We start from the raw sequence: 14,826 nt of genomic DNA on the forward strand, positions 1-14,826 counted from the left end.
CCTCTAATTGTCTTCAACATATGGCACACTGGCCAAGCTCAGTCAGGTTGCTACAAACAGCTGTGTATGTGGGAACTTCCAGAGTTCCAGGTGATGAGTCAAATAATGACAATGTTCTGGAATAGAGCTTTGAGGGAGCTCCAACTCCATGCTTTTGCCTCCAGTGTCTGTGAGACCTCTGCTTTCACCTGTGATGATGGGCAGTCTTTTCAGTGTTCCTCTTCAGTGCTGTGGAGATGTAGGGAGGGAATGAGAAAAATTAGAACAAGATAATATCACTATTCTCACTTCTCACTCATACTCCCATGTTGAATAAATACTTAAAAGTTTCTGGGATGTTGGTTAATTTCTAATAGCCTAAAAAAATGTTGATAAAATTTTCACTGTGCTCTCATTGTTTCATGTTGGAGAGAATTTTCAGAAGTCTTCAGCATTTTTTGCTGACTTTCCCCAGTCTAATATTTAGTATAAATAATAAGAGTGAATATCTTTACCTTATCTCAATTTTATAGGCAGTTCAATATTTCACCATTGATTAAAATATAAGATTTAAAAGAAATCCTCTTTTAGAATATGGAGGACCCTTTCTTAGTTTGCTGAAAGTGTTTATCATAAATAGGTTTTGATTATTATTTTAAGAGTGTTTCGACTTTATTGGGATGATAAAATTTTGGGGGATTCTTCATGATGCACATTGTACATCAAATAATATAATGATAAGTTGAGACTCAGGATGACATTACCTTTCTTCTGCCAGAACTATGTGTTCAAGAAGCATGTTTAGGTGTGGATCAATATAACTGTGAACACAATTATTTAAGCCAAAACACTGGTTTTCAGATCCTTCAACTTCAGGCTTATTAAGAATCTTTGGATAAAGACTTTTTTTAATAGTGCTAGGAATTGAACCCAGGGCCTTGTTCATGTGAGGCAAGCACTCTCCAATTGAGCTATATCCCTAGCCCTGGATATTGACCTTTATGGTAACCTTATTAAGGCTTCAACTGAAGTCTAGGTGTTTACTTTGTTTTTCTTATTTGATGTGATCTCAATTCCATTTTTTGTCTTTGAGAATCTAACAAAAATTATTTTCCAGTTCTAAATATCCCAAATGGTATTTTGTAGTCAGTCTTTCAGTGTTTTACCTCATGATTTCAAATCCATAGTCATTTCAAATCACATCAAATATCAGTCTTCCCCATGTGGATTGTCCAATCACTCTGTTATGTTTTTCCCAAAAAAGGCTTACAACATTTGTTATTGTTCTATGCTCACAAATAAATGTTCATTTGCGTGCATGCATGCATGTGCGTGTGCGTGTGTGTGTGTGTGTGTGTGTGTTATCACCAAGGGAGCAAGACATAGAAAGAGAGAAACAGATACTGACACAGATATAGACATTAGTTTTAGAATTTTTTTTTCATTGTAATGAAATATCGTTTGCAGATTATACGATTTTCTACTTCAGAAATCCATGAAGTACTAAGTCTTCCAAAGAATTTGATTCTCAGTATTTACAAGGGCTTGGGAATATAGTTCTTAATTCTATTCACAATAGAAAATAAAAAAACTTAAATAGTATTCAATACACTATATTCACTGTCTCTGAAAATAAAAATTTATATAAACTATGGTGCTGCCATTCCATATCTAAGAAAACACTGTGAAGTAGTGCAGAGGTAATTATCATTGGGAAAAGACAAAAAGTATACATGATGAACTGTCAAACAATTATTCCCCTGGAAAGTTACATAGGAGTGAGAGGCAAGTAGATTTATATTTTATTTTAAATATTTTTGAAGTCTTAGAATAATTTCTGATATTTTTTACTAAAAATATTAAATTTATAATGTGCTTTCTTTTTGGTATTCACTGAAAGTCAGATGTAGCTTTTGCTCTCAGGACTATATTACAAGAAGAACTATATGGGATGCTTAAATAAATGTGGAATTGATAAATATATCAGTAAATGACTAACCTATGGCTTCTATTCCTGCACAAATCTGGTTTCCTTCCTTTCATTCCTTCCTTCCCTTGTGTCTACCTGTTCTCTGAAAACTGACTTCTAGTTAAGCCAGGAGCCAGATCCTTGGAATTTAGAAAACCGGGTGCTAAAAAGTTCAGAGTAATTATTCTTTCAGTCCCACCCTCCCAGGTCACAGTTCTGGCAGTGACTGTATTCATCTACCAATACATGCATTTGCAGTTTAGGCGTCCACTGTATCTTGGCTAAATGTCTATTTGGTTTCCAGGGACACCTTTCTTCCCTTGCACCTTCCAACCTGGGATGGTAACATCTTCCTGCTGATACTAGTCCTGAATCCTTTGGCACACTTGGCCACTTCCCTTATCCTGTGCGGACTTTTGAAGACAGCCGCCTCTTTAAACTCTTCAAATAGCAATTTTGAGTGTGTGCCACCAGTTTCTTTCAAAGATCCTTACAAATTACAAGATGACAATTAAATGTTACTTCCTGAAAAACATCTCCCCTACCCTCTAACTGCCATTCCCCTGCCTCAAAAAGACCAGGCAGATGCAGGATCCTCTCTCTGGACTCCTACAGCGGCCTCTAGTGTAGCATTGGTCACACTGCAGTTTCATTGCCTGTTCATTCATCTTCCTCTCAGGAGCAAGATCTGTTTCTAATTCACATTTGTAGCCCTGGATCTGAGCTTGGGATTGCAACATATGATGTGCTCAGTAATGTTATTGATTGAACTGGCTTCTCAGGTAAATGAGAATAGTCTTGGTAGAACTGGAATTCTAGGAGCTCCTGAGAATCTCTGCAGGGCCAGGAAGCAGAATCAGTGGAGCCTCTAAACCACTGAGGAAAAAAAACTAACAACCTGGACATGGGGAGTAGTGCCTCTGGCCTCAGAGAAATGACTATTCATAGCCAGAGTAACCTCCACACAAAGCCCTCCCCCTCCTCACTTGACCCCTGATGCACAGATGAAAACAGAGCTTGCTTGCCTGCTGAGAAAGCCAGGAAGTAGTCACTCTTCTTAAAGTTGCCACTATCATCCAGAAAGTGGCCAGGGTCAAACTTCTCTGGGCTGGGAAACTCTCTGTCATCATGCAGGATGGAAGTCAGGGATGCTATTATGTTGATCCCTGATAGAAAGAGAAACAGATGAACTAGTTTATAAGACATCCCTCAGCCAATCCTTTTGTTTTGTAGATGAGGAGAGGGAGGCACAAAAAGGAGAATTTATTTGCTCCATGTCACATAACAAATTCATAGCCAAGCCCAACAGGACTTAACCATGTATGTAATACCTGGTCCAGGGCACTGTTCACCACCTGCAAGGCCATCCTCAGCAGGGTGTAATCTGACACCAGCATTTCCTGTGCAGTTCAAGGAAGCTCCTGAAGTGCATTGCTCTGGATGAATAAATTACAATATAACAAAGCTGATGTCACTGAATATCCAGCTCATGCCCTTTAGTGCCGAAACCCAGTAGTTGTGGGGTCATATTTTTGTAAACCCTTCAATTCTTTACCAAGATGAGTTCAACTTTTGGAAGATAGAATATTTTATTGAGTAAGTTTGGTATCTGGCCTGGCCTCAGGCTGTTTTTGTTAAGTTCTTATTTTAGCTATAAATAGACCTTATTACTGGCTTTTTAGTATTGTGTAATTTTATTGACATAATTGAGAACTAGGTATTTAAAATGTTATGATCAGTTAACTCAAGAAATAAGTTATTTTTACTCTCTCAACAGTTACCATGATTATTTGATGAAGGCTTCAATAATCCATGTATTCAGTGACTTTCCAAATATTTTGCAAAGACTATTTCTTGTCATCTGTGATCAACTGAATCTCTATTCTGGCAGCCAGTTAGCAACCTAATAGAAATTTCCTTACATACCTGGATCCAATAGGAAAAGTGGAAAAAAAGATATTCTATTATTTTTTTTTAAATAGTTCATTTAATGTCACTGAGGAAGTTTCTCGTCCACATAAGTATGAAACTATGGTTGTATCTGTGCTGGTCCATCAGCAACCCAAATCACAAACTTAGTGAGCTATGGTGGCTCACACTTATAATTCCAGTGATGCTGGAGGCTGACGAAGGAGGGTTGCAATTTGAGGCCAGCCTGGGAAGCTTAGGAAGACCTGTCTCAAAACAAAATGTAAAAAGTGCTGGAATGTGACTCAGTGAGTACAGTACCCTGGGTTCAATCCCCAGTACTACAAAGAAAAACAAACTTGCAACTTTGATGTTTGAAGGAAAAAGTCCCCATTGCCTTGTTGGAAGTCATCAAGCTGAACAGAAACACAGTACACTACCACCCACCCTGCCTCCCATGTAGCTGGGTATGGGGACTGTTAACCTCTCTGTGAGATAGCCAATTACTGGCACTTGTAAGACACTTTCTTCATCAAGTACTGCCCAGTAAGCTGTACATGTTTGCCTACATTCCTAAAATAATTTCTTCAGATTCATTACACGAAGTCAGTGACTGATATGGTGCAGAGACAAATTCCTGAATATCTGGATCTACCATCTTTGTGACATTACTCTAGTAATAACACTAAAGGATATTAATATTTCAATCTCGGGCATGGAATGCAGTACCACATATTTATATTTTGTTTAGTTTCTTTCAGCAAATTTGATTTCACCTAACTTAACTATGATAATCTACATATCTGTAACTGCTCAATCTCCATCTTCACTTCAATAGATCAAAATATTAACCTTGGTTTATAAGTGCACTGCTTGAAGTAATTTTAACTTAACTCAATTCTTCAACTCCATGGGCTCAGAAAATTACCTGAGGTTGACATCAACACAGGAGATGACTGTCTCTTCTCTAGTTAGTACACATGTTGAGAGGGTTCAGTTCTTGATAAGGGAGGTGGTTTACAAAACATTGGGCACACTACAAGTGATCTGGAAGTTATAAAAGCATTATCAATTCAATGCATTATTCAAGCATTATCATTTCAAAATTATATATATATCGTGTTAATCATCTCCTGTACTCAGTATTTAAAATAGTAGCCTTGTTGACAATACTGTGTCACATCACCTTCTCAGTACAAAACCTTGGCTTTCACATTGGAATCACTTCTATGGTTTCCTTTATCATCCTTGTGCAGTTGATGCATCAATTATCTGTCTTCAACTTTGTGTGTGTGTGTGTATGTGTGTGTATGTCACTTCAGTTTGTATTTTCCTATTTACTCCTGTGCTTGTTCCGTGGACTAAGTAGCAGTGGCCTCCCACCTGGATCACAACAAAGCTGGCATATCCTGCGTTGGTTTCCCCATTATTGTACACTATGATTCCTTGTAAGTTTTGCTGCCCTAGTAGCTTTTTCACAATTCCAACTTCATAATGGTTTGTAGGCAAGATTGAGCCCATTTAAATTTTTGACAGAAAGAAGAATTGCAGACTCATGATTCAGGCTTATAGCATGAAATGTCCCTCATTTCCTGATTTCTATTAAGTAAGTTTCTGTTTCTCTGAAAATAAAATAAAATCTAGTTATTAAAGTGTTAAACAAATATTGCATTTATTTACTTCAAATACAAGGAGACTCAGTATGGTTAATTCTAGGAATAGTACTATAGCCTAAAACATTAGAAAATTGAGCACTTTTTTATTTTTCTATACTTTCCCTATTTAGCATGTAGACTTTCATTTTCATGATTAAAGTCTCATGTTTCAAGATAATGTCTATTCTACCTCCTCATCTTATCTGTGATTTAAATGAGAAGGAGAAATAGAGCAGGAACACCAATAGTTTTTGGCTTATATCTTTTTAGAAAATAAACATCCTCATGGAACTTCTAGCAGTAAAGAATCTCATAACTGAAAAATTTAAGCCAATAAGGAATAAGGGTAAAGATAATGAAATCTGGTCAAATGATCACAGTTTCTACCATACCATACAGAGGTTTCTTCTGATTCTGGGATATCCGGGGTCTGTATTAACCAATTGTAAACCACTGTGAGTCATTTTGGATTTGATATAGTTACATAAATTGGCAAATAATTTGACAAAATAAAAGAAATTATTCCTAGGAAAAGCACAATCAACAGTTGAAGATTATTTAGGATTATTTGGTATTGCTTGTGGATGATGTGTTTAGTGTTGGGATAGAGACAGCAAGCACCTCAACAATAGATGTTCTGCTCTTGATGAAGCACACATGTCAGGGGTCTGATCATAGATGATGAGTGATATGGATTTCAGAGGGATGTGGGGAAGATGCTGCTAGTGTGCTCCTCTTGTTTGTCTTAGAGAAGCTTCACTATTTAACCTTCTGTTTCACCAGCTATAATCAGGAGGATGACTGAGAGAAATGAAGAGATCATAGCAGTAGGAGAGGCAATGGAGCTGTGGTGCAGTGTCTGGATTTCAAGGGACACGGTGTGTGGCTGGCACAGATGGCACAAATTAGCGTGGGATTATACATCAGGTTTCTTATGGAAGTGCTACTTTATGTAGCAGATGAATTCTTGCAGATGCCCTTCCCTACTCTGATAATTCTAATTCTGGAAAAGAAAAGAGAAAACTCTCCTTATTGAAGTGTAAGTGAAAATTTGAGAAATTAGTGAGTTTCTAAGATGATTTTCATTCTAAGAAATGTTCTAAAAACTAAGATCCATTATAAAGCTATTCCCCATTAGACAGACAATGAACCTAAAGAAATTTTATTACTGCAGAATTATGTTTCCATAAGTTCATTTGAAGAAAGTAAGGATGTCAGAGAGGGGGATCAGAAATTTTATATTTTATGAAAAATATACCATCGGAATTCACTTTTCAAGAGGTCCAGTGGTGCAGCACACATAAAGCATTCTTTCCAGCCTCTCTCTGGGTTCCAGGGAAATATAAATATATGAGTGAGAACTGGTCCTTTTTTAAGGTAAAATGAGAGAAGAATAGTAAACACCCAACAATCTTCAAAAGGGCAACTTTCAAAGAAATATGAAAATGATCTTAGTTTTCTCAGTAAGAAACAATATTTATGTAGTCAGCCTGGTTTAAACACTCAGTCTTAGTATAAACAAAATTATAGTCTAATAGATTCTGTTAAATGGATGAGGGGAAGTGTGTGTGTGTGTGTGTGTGTGTGTGTCTGAATCTATTTGCAGATTTGTATTTAATTTTATGGATTAAGAGATAAAAATTCTTATCTTCCATACCAGGAAATCAGTAAAAAATATCTAAAAAATTGACAAATAAGAAACACTCATTGTTTCAAAATATGAACATCAAATTTCAGAATGTTTTGGAAGCAGCTGAGAGAATGTTCAGCATGACCACATTTGGGATGTGAGAGTGTGATGGGGGCACCATTGCAAATTGCTCACACAAACAAAAACATCAAATTTCTATTGATTCATTATTATTTAATTTTTAATACCACGGATTACTTTTCTAAAAATTTAATATCTGATTCCTTTTTATCTTTTTTCAAGAACTCTAACTTATTGACCTACTAATGTTGTTTATATTTCAGAACATTTAACTCTATTTATGTTACTCATCATGGATGATGTTGTATAGGTATTTGCTGATGGTTTGCAATACATAGTTTATAGAACAGTAATATGCTATTTTTTGGAAACTCTCTTTACATGTAGAAGTGTAAGATTGGGCATACCATTTCCATTTACAGTTTGGCATCCTTCATTATACTCCATGTCACACTTCATGCTATGACAAACATGATATATTTGGCATGTCCTATTATTTCTTGCTTGTGTCCTATCATTAATGTGCAGAAATTAATGTGATTAGCAGACACTGGATTCCCTGAATGCAGGGCAGAAGCCACATGCCTTAGACAGGTGCTATATTGCAAAAGACCCAGAGATACATTGACCTCATTCCTACTGGCCTGCTGCATGCAGTGACCTCTGATGTTAAATTGAGAAATGACTGCATTCCCAAGGTGGGCTTCTTCTATGCTGCACTACAATGCTCTCCATGTTCCCAAATTCATAGTATGACTCCAAACCTCTACCACACAAGATCAAAGTGCTAAAACCTTACTAACCTTATCTTTGTCTGCATAATAGACTTTGTGCTCTTTCTACATTGGGCTATAAATCTTTATAATAGGAGATGATATCTGGCAGTGTGAGTCTTCTATGTTTGTTCATTCAGTTGATCTCCCATTTAGAATCCTTGTGAAATTTACTGATTATCTATATTTGGAATTTCAAAGTGCATTATCCTGCTCTCAGGATTATATTTTCATTTATTATTTTCTAATTCTCATGTCTTAATTTCTCTTCATGGCATTGTTCCCCTGGTTAGGATTTATAGCATAACAGTGAACAGAATTCATGATAGAAGTAACTTTATTTCATTTCTGATCTGAAGGAAAGCATGGAGGTTTAACATATCAATGTTTAAAATGATATTTTAAGTAAATTTTGGTAGACATTCCTTATAAGATTAAGAATGCTTGCTCTATTACTTTTATATGACTTTTGGAAATGTGTGTCTGTACAATTTTATCAAATATGTTCTCTGTATATATTATTATGATTGTGTATATTGGTTGTTTTTCCTCAGTAAATACACATATTTATGTATATATACACATATTTATGTATATATACACAATTGAATTTGATCCAATCCACATTGTTCATGACAACTCTATTTAGAATCCAAAGGTATTTTGCTCTATAATTTTTCCTTCTCAAAATCATCTTGTCAGATTCTTGATGTCAGGATAATGCTTACTGCCTAAAATTAAGTTATAAATGCTCCCTGATGTGGGTCTTGTAACATTTCCTTACATCTTGTGAGTTCTTCATGGTGTCTTTGAGATGTCAAACAATTTTTGTTAAGTTTGAGATATTATACATGAAACCAATGCAGAATTTAAGTCACTGTAAATCTCTTTTCAGAAAGTATTGATCCTTTTCTCTGGGCAGTCAGAATGATGTCACACTTCTGGCCCTGATTCAGAATTAAGAGATAAAATGAACAGTCACAGGTAGAATGTAGGCACTAAATTATCTCTCTGATATTCTCCTATCACTGGAATACTGATAACAATTGTTGTCTCACAGCTTTTCAACACTTTCTAATCAGGCATTTAATTGATTGGGGTCAGATAGAAGAGCTGTGACAATCAAGTGAACCCTAATGATGACTGAATCTCAGTTAGATACATTTAGATGTAGACACCAGAGAGGTATCAAAAGTCTCCCCTAGAAGATAAAACCCATGAAGGCTCTCTTCACCCATTAGGAGAAAGGATCTCACTTCACAACTTGATTGTTTTTAGTGTTACCCGTAACCCAGGTTCAGCTTTGGATATAAAAGTCTCCAATAGCAGAGATCAGCACCAATACCCTCCTATCCAGTTAGGGAAGCAGATGAGTAATCAGTCCATTGTGATGCAATACAACTAGTGCTGTGAGAGAGGGGAGCACAGATGGCTGGGGTGGATGAAGTTATGTGTGAGAAGACGCCAGGTTTGCACCCTCTCATAGGCCACTATGGAGCATAAAATGGAGCAAGGAACACTGTAATAGTATAAATGACAGCTGAGCTGCCTCAAAAGGGACAGAATGGAAAAGAAAAAAAAAAAGGCATTTTGAGAAGGAAATGTACCACAGGAAGAAGATCTTTGTTTTTAATCAGTAATGTCAGAAATGCTGCGAAATATCCATAGAGTGGGAAACATGGAGGATGTGCCAGGATACCCTGAAATAATCATACAGCATGTGTCATGCATACTGGATCAGCATACTGGCATTGTTGTGTGCTGAGTCTCTGGACATGGAATCTCCTTCCTTGATTCTATCACTTCAATGTCTACTCTACATCAAGCATTACGGATACCACAATCTCAAGGACAGAAATCTCTCTTTAAATCTTCATTTCAACACAACAGAAAGATAAACAAATAAATTGAAATCAATGTGTATAGATGATTTATTCATCAATGAAATCATGAATATTATGTTGAGAAAAACTAATGATGGCAAGATTTTATTGTTTGTGAGAATCACAAAGAGTAGAAAGAGGAAATGCAATTTTGACCTGGGTGTTGTAGTTGTGTAAAAGTGCATTTGTAGACAAAAGGAACATCATGATACAACACTGTAAAGTACTTGGTGTGTTGCAGACAGATAAAAAGTAGGTATAACTAGGACTGTGCATAGAGGGTGTGAAAGATGAGGAAAAGGTTAATGAAACATTAGACTGGGAACAGGAATCACAAGCAATCTGATTGTGTTTCTGGGAAAATATAGTTGGAAACTTGAAATGTCAAAAGAGCAGCTATAACATGGGAATATTTAGTAAAATGTTGGCATGAATATGGAACTCAGTAAAACTTTTTGAATATTACACTTATTAAGAAGAAATGTTACAGAGGAAAGAATCATAACTTTCTTATGTTCATATATGAGTACATCACAGTGAAACTCCACATCATGTACAACCACAGGAATAAAATTTTAATTAGCATCTTAATTAGAATAAGTTATACTTTGTGTATGTATAACTTGCCAAATATAATTTACTGTTATGTGTATCTAAAAAGAACACATAAATATATTTATAAAAAGATGAAATATTAGATAATTAGCAATCTGTCATCCTTTGTCCTTATGCATATCTGGCTATCCAGCCATACTTCCATCCATCCAATTATTCCTCAAATAATTACTGTGTATTCTCTTAGTGCTGGTTAGAAACAGAGTGATCATCAGAGTCACAGTCCTTGTGTTTTATCATCTGGAAAACAGATATGTGTAGAAGAGGGCCTGGCCCTCATGGAGCTGGGTTTATTCTTGACCAGTATTGTACAGCATTTTAACCTGAAGTCTGTGGTGAAGCGACTTGATCCCAACACATTTTCCTATGTATTTGCTTCTCTGCCACACAGGTTCCTGACTGTCTGGCTGCTTCCATGTTGTCATCTAAAGTCCTCCCCACTAGGGCACTGTTCACATCCTTCTCCTATTGGGGATGCCTTCTCTGCCCTCTCCTCACATTTCCCCATTTCCACAGGATCTAGAGAACACCCTATCTTCATTTTAGAGTGTTTACTGGGTCACTGTACAACTACATCTGCTATTCTCCATGCCCTTGTACCCTGATATTGACAACGCCAAGTGTCAACGCTTACCTAATGTTCAGTTATTTGTATGTCGTACAGGTCCAACAGCAAAATGGTTAAGATGTGACAATTCAGAGTCATTTTTCCTCCACATGATCTTAATAATAATCACAATTAATTACTGGTTTCAATCTCAGACTTTCAATTTGGGGAAACAATTTAGGTAAAAAAAATGGAAGAATTGGGACCCCCAAAGGACCTGCTGGCCCTCAAAATGATAAGCATAGAGTGTGGAAGGGGAAATGATAGAGAAGCTCTTTGGTAGGGCTTGGGTGTAGCCAAGAGGTAGAACACTTGCCTAGCATGTGGAAGGCTTTCAATCAGTAGCCAGCATGAAAGAAAAAAGAAAAGCTCTTTGGCTAAGCATTACTTATAGTTACCAGGTGTATAGATTTTACACACAGAAATGACATCCGGGCAGCTGCAAACCATAGGATACTCTGAAGATCACTCATAAAGGGAAACAAACATTAAGGTTACAATTCATGGCCCTGTTTTGTGTGTTAACATGAAAATTTGAAATATTCTCTATCTTTCATGTTTCCAACTCAGAACCAAGTATGAATTTGTTTTCTTATTACTAAGCATATATTGAACATTAGTCTTCTCAACAAGAACAGATTCCCTGAAAGCATGAGCTTTCCTATTATTTTTCTAGCTTTCACACATTGTTTTACACTCAACATAAATGTGATGGCAATTTGGTGCTATTTCTCTGAAGTCATTAGTCTAATTTAATCTCCAGAACACACACAATTGACCTTCTATTTAAAGTCTAATTCTATTTATTGCCCCTTCTTTCTGTCTAAAAATGTATTAAGGGAGAAGTGCCCAGACCCACAACTGTAACTGTGCATTTGTACATGCTCAATGTTTCATGTCCAAGGCCTGTACTTAATTCCTTTTCCCTCCTCCATGCAGGGGCATCTCTTCCTAGTGCTTGGCTTAGAGTTGGGATTGGGGCTGATGCAGGCAAGTCTTTCCTTTCTTACCTTCTTTAATGTGTCTTTTTATTGTCTGAAACTCAGGCACTAAAGACTCGTCTGCCTTCCTTATATCTTGTGAAATTGATTTGGTGCATGAATAGATAGTCTTTCTATATGTGTCTCTGGGATGTGCAGGGAACACAACACAATCACTGTAGGATTCTACTTATCCACCATCTTTTACACACTCTAAAAATATGTTTTAAATAACACACAAGAAGCACAAACCATCACATAACAGAAAATATTAATTTGTTGAAAGTCTTAATTAAGCAGTTGAAAACCAATGTATTTAGAATTTATATAACTGAGTCTTCTCATTCCTTATCCCCTTCCCTCCCACTTTCTTTTTAAAATGTTAAATACCGGATTCACTATGGGTCCATGCAAGTTAGGTATTTATGGTAGTAGTGATGCAGCTGTTTTTCAAGTTAGTTATGAGAGCCCACTCAGGCTGAAAAAGGTACATAAAAAGAGGGTTATCCAGGGTGAGAGATGAGACCCTGGGGAGGGAGAGAAGAGTGCTGAGAGAGAGGGGAGGCTGAGCATGCTGCATCAGACCCTAGGCAGGCAAGCAGGGTCTCCATGATGATGATTCCCTAACTTGAAACTTGATAGACTTGACCAAAGAAGAAGGCACCCACTATGGTAGCCAGGCATGGAGTATCAGAACCTGAATAAATGAAGACAACATTGGGAACATGGGACTGCCAGGTAAGATGACTCAGAACAGAGCTGGATGAAAAGAACATCCCCATGGAAGGCCAGGCCAGCAAGGGTGTCAGAAACCAGAAGACATGAGGAGGGCACCATATTGGGCCGGTGGAAAGGCTGCCTTGATTGGGGAGCCAGAGAATGGATTCTGATTGGAAATTAGTGACACAATTTGCCTTTTTTTGGCAAACAAGAATTGGGTTTGATAAGTAGATGGTCCTTACCCATCAATATAAATTTCCTGATATTGATAGTTGTATTAAGTTTGTAAAGGAGAATTTCCTTGCTTTGGGGGAAACTCATAATAATATATTCCAGGTTAAGGTATCAGCTCAGGAGTTTTCTAATAATTTAAAATAAAGAGTTATTTGAGTATGCATCCAACATTTCTGCACACATGTGATTGTAAAATCTATTTATCCATCTATTTAAATCATGGTTTACAACCAAACTATATGCAATTATTCACAAAGGAATAATTGATATTGCCAAGGGACATCGGAAAAATTTCTTGGCATCTTTGTTCTTCACAGAAAAGTCAATGTGACTTACATGCCCATCAGGAAAGCCAAAATGAAAAAATGTGAATCTACTAAGTGTTGCCAAGGAATTAAAATTTGCCATTCTCAGAGTGATATTTTAAATTGGACAAACCATTTGGATAACTCTTTAGGAGTATTCACTAAAATGGAACACAAAGTGTACCCAGAAATTATATATATATATATATATATATATATATATATATATATATATACNTATGTTTGCTATAATTTGATGATATGTGTGTGTGTGTGTGTGTGTGTGTGTGTGTGTGTGTTGAACTGAAAGCATTTACTGAGATACCAAAAGTTACTAATAGTAAAGTCCCTAACAGCACTGGTCATAACAGACCTCAAATGGGAGCTTAAGATATTGGATTGGAAGAAGGCTGCATACCAGTGGCTCTGTGGCTCAAGATTCAAGCAGCAGGTGTACTGCTTCTTAGCAAGGTGGGTGAATCAGGAAATTCATTAAAACTCAATGTGGGATAGAGACTCTTGGATACACAGAAATTTGGGTACATTGAACAGGGACAATAAAGAATACCTTGGAGCCAAGATGGTTGAAGCAGCAGTAGCAGTGCTGGCTCTAACACAGGAGAAGGACAACACAAACAAAAGGGAGAAGTACAATGAACATTTGTAAACTGAAAAGGCAGCCTGAATTTAGCTGATGTAGATGTTCACAGAGAATAGTGTTAGAAAATTGCTGTGTTTCTCAATGTGCAGGCTGAGAGCTGAGGCAGGGAGTCATCTGGAGGAGGTCACGTTACTGCTTGCTGCTCTGGGAGCCCAGGAGATCATAGTAAATACTGTAATACTGTCCAGACAGGTGCCTACCCTGTGGCTAGGTTGTGCCTAGCAGAACTTGCATGAAACAGCCACAGAGAAGATTGTACCCCAGGGGGAGACAAGTCAGATATAGAGAGGAGTGCAACTCTCTCTCTACCTTTGAGTCTCTTGGCGCATAGGAACATTTGAAGGAGGTAGAAAAAGTGAACAGGTGGGTATGACTATACTTGGGGACTGAGGCTGAGAGTGGCCACATTCATGGGTGGTGGGGGGTTGTCTCCCACATTCTATAAGAAGAATATATATAGAGAGAGATATTATATATATAGAATATGCAGGAGGCTCCTAAGATCCAGACTCCCAGAAGAATTCTGCCTCCTCCTGGCCCGAGGATGTATTGATCTAATCTCCAGAATAGAACTGGACAAATTTCTAAAGACCTGGTTACAGCCAAGCCACTGGGGACAGAAATTCCCATTTAGAACTCCTGCAACAGCCCTGCCCACATTGATCTAGTCTGTCTAAATAAAGCTCCAATTGACAGTACTTCCAATTTCATCCTACCTGATACATTCTTAATGAAAAATGAAACAATTATCTTCACTGGAGATGGTTAAAACTATGGAAAAGGATGGATAATTCATTTTTTATTGCCAGTTTGCACTTTTTCCTGT

The sequence above is a fragment of the Marmota marmota genome, unplaced genomic scaffold (assembly GCF_001458135.2).
Source record: "Marmota marmota marmota unplaced genomic scaffold, marMar, whole genome shotgun sequence".
In the NCBI taxonomy this organism is placed as follows: Eukaryota; Metazoa; Chordata; class Mammalia; order Rodentia; family Sciuridae; genus Marmota; species Marmota marmota.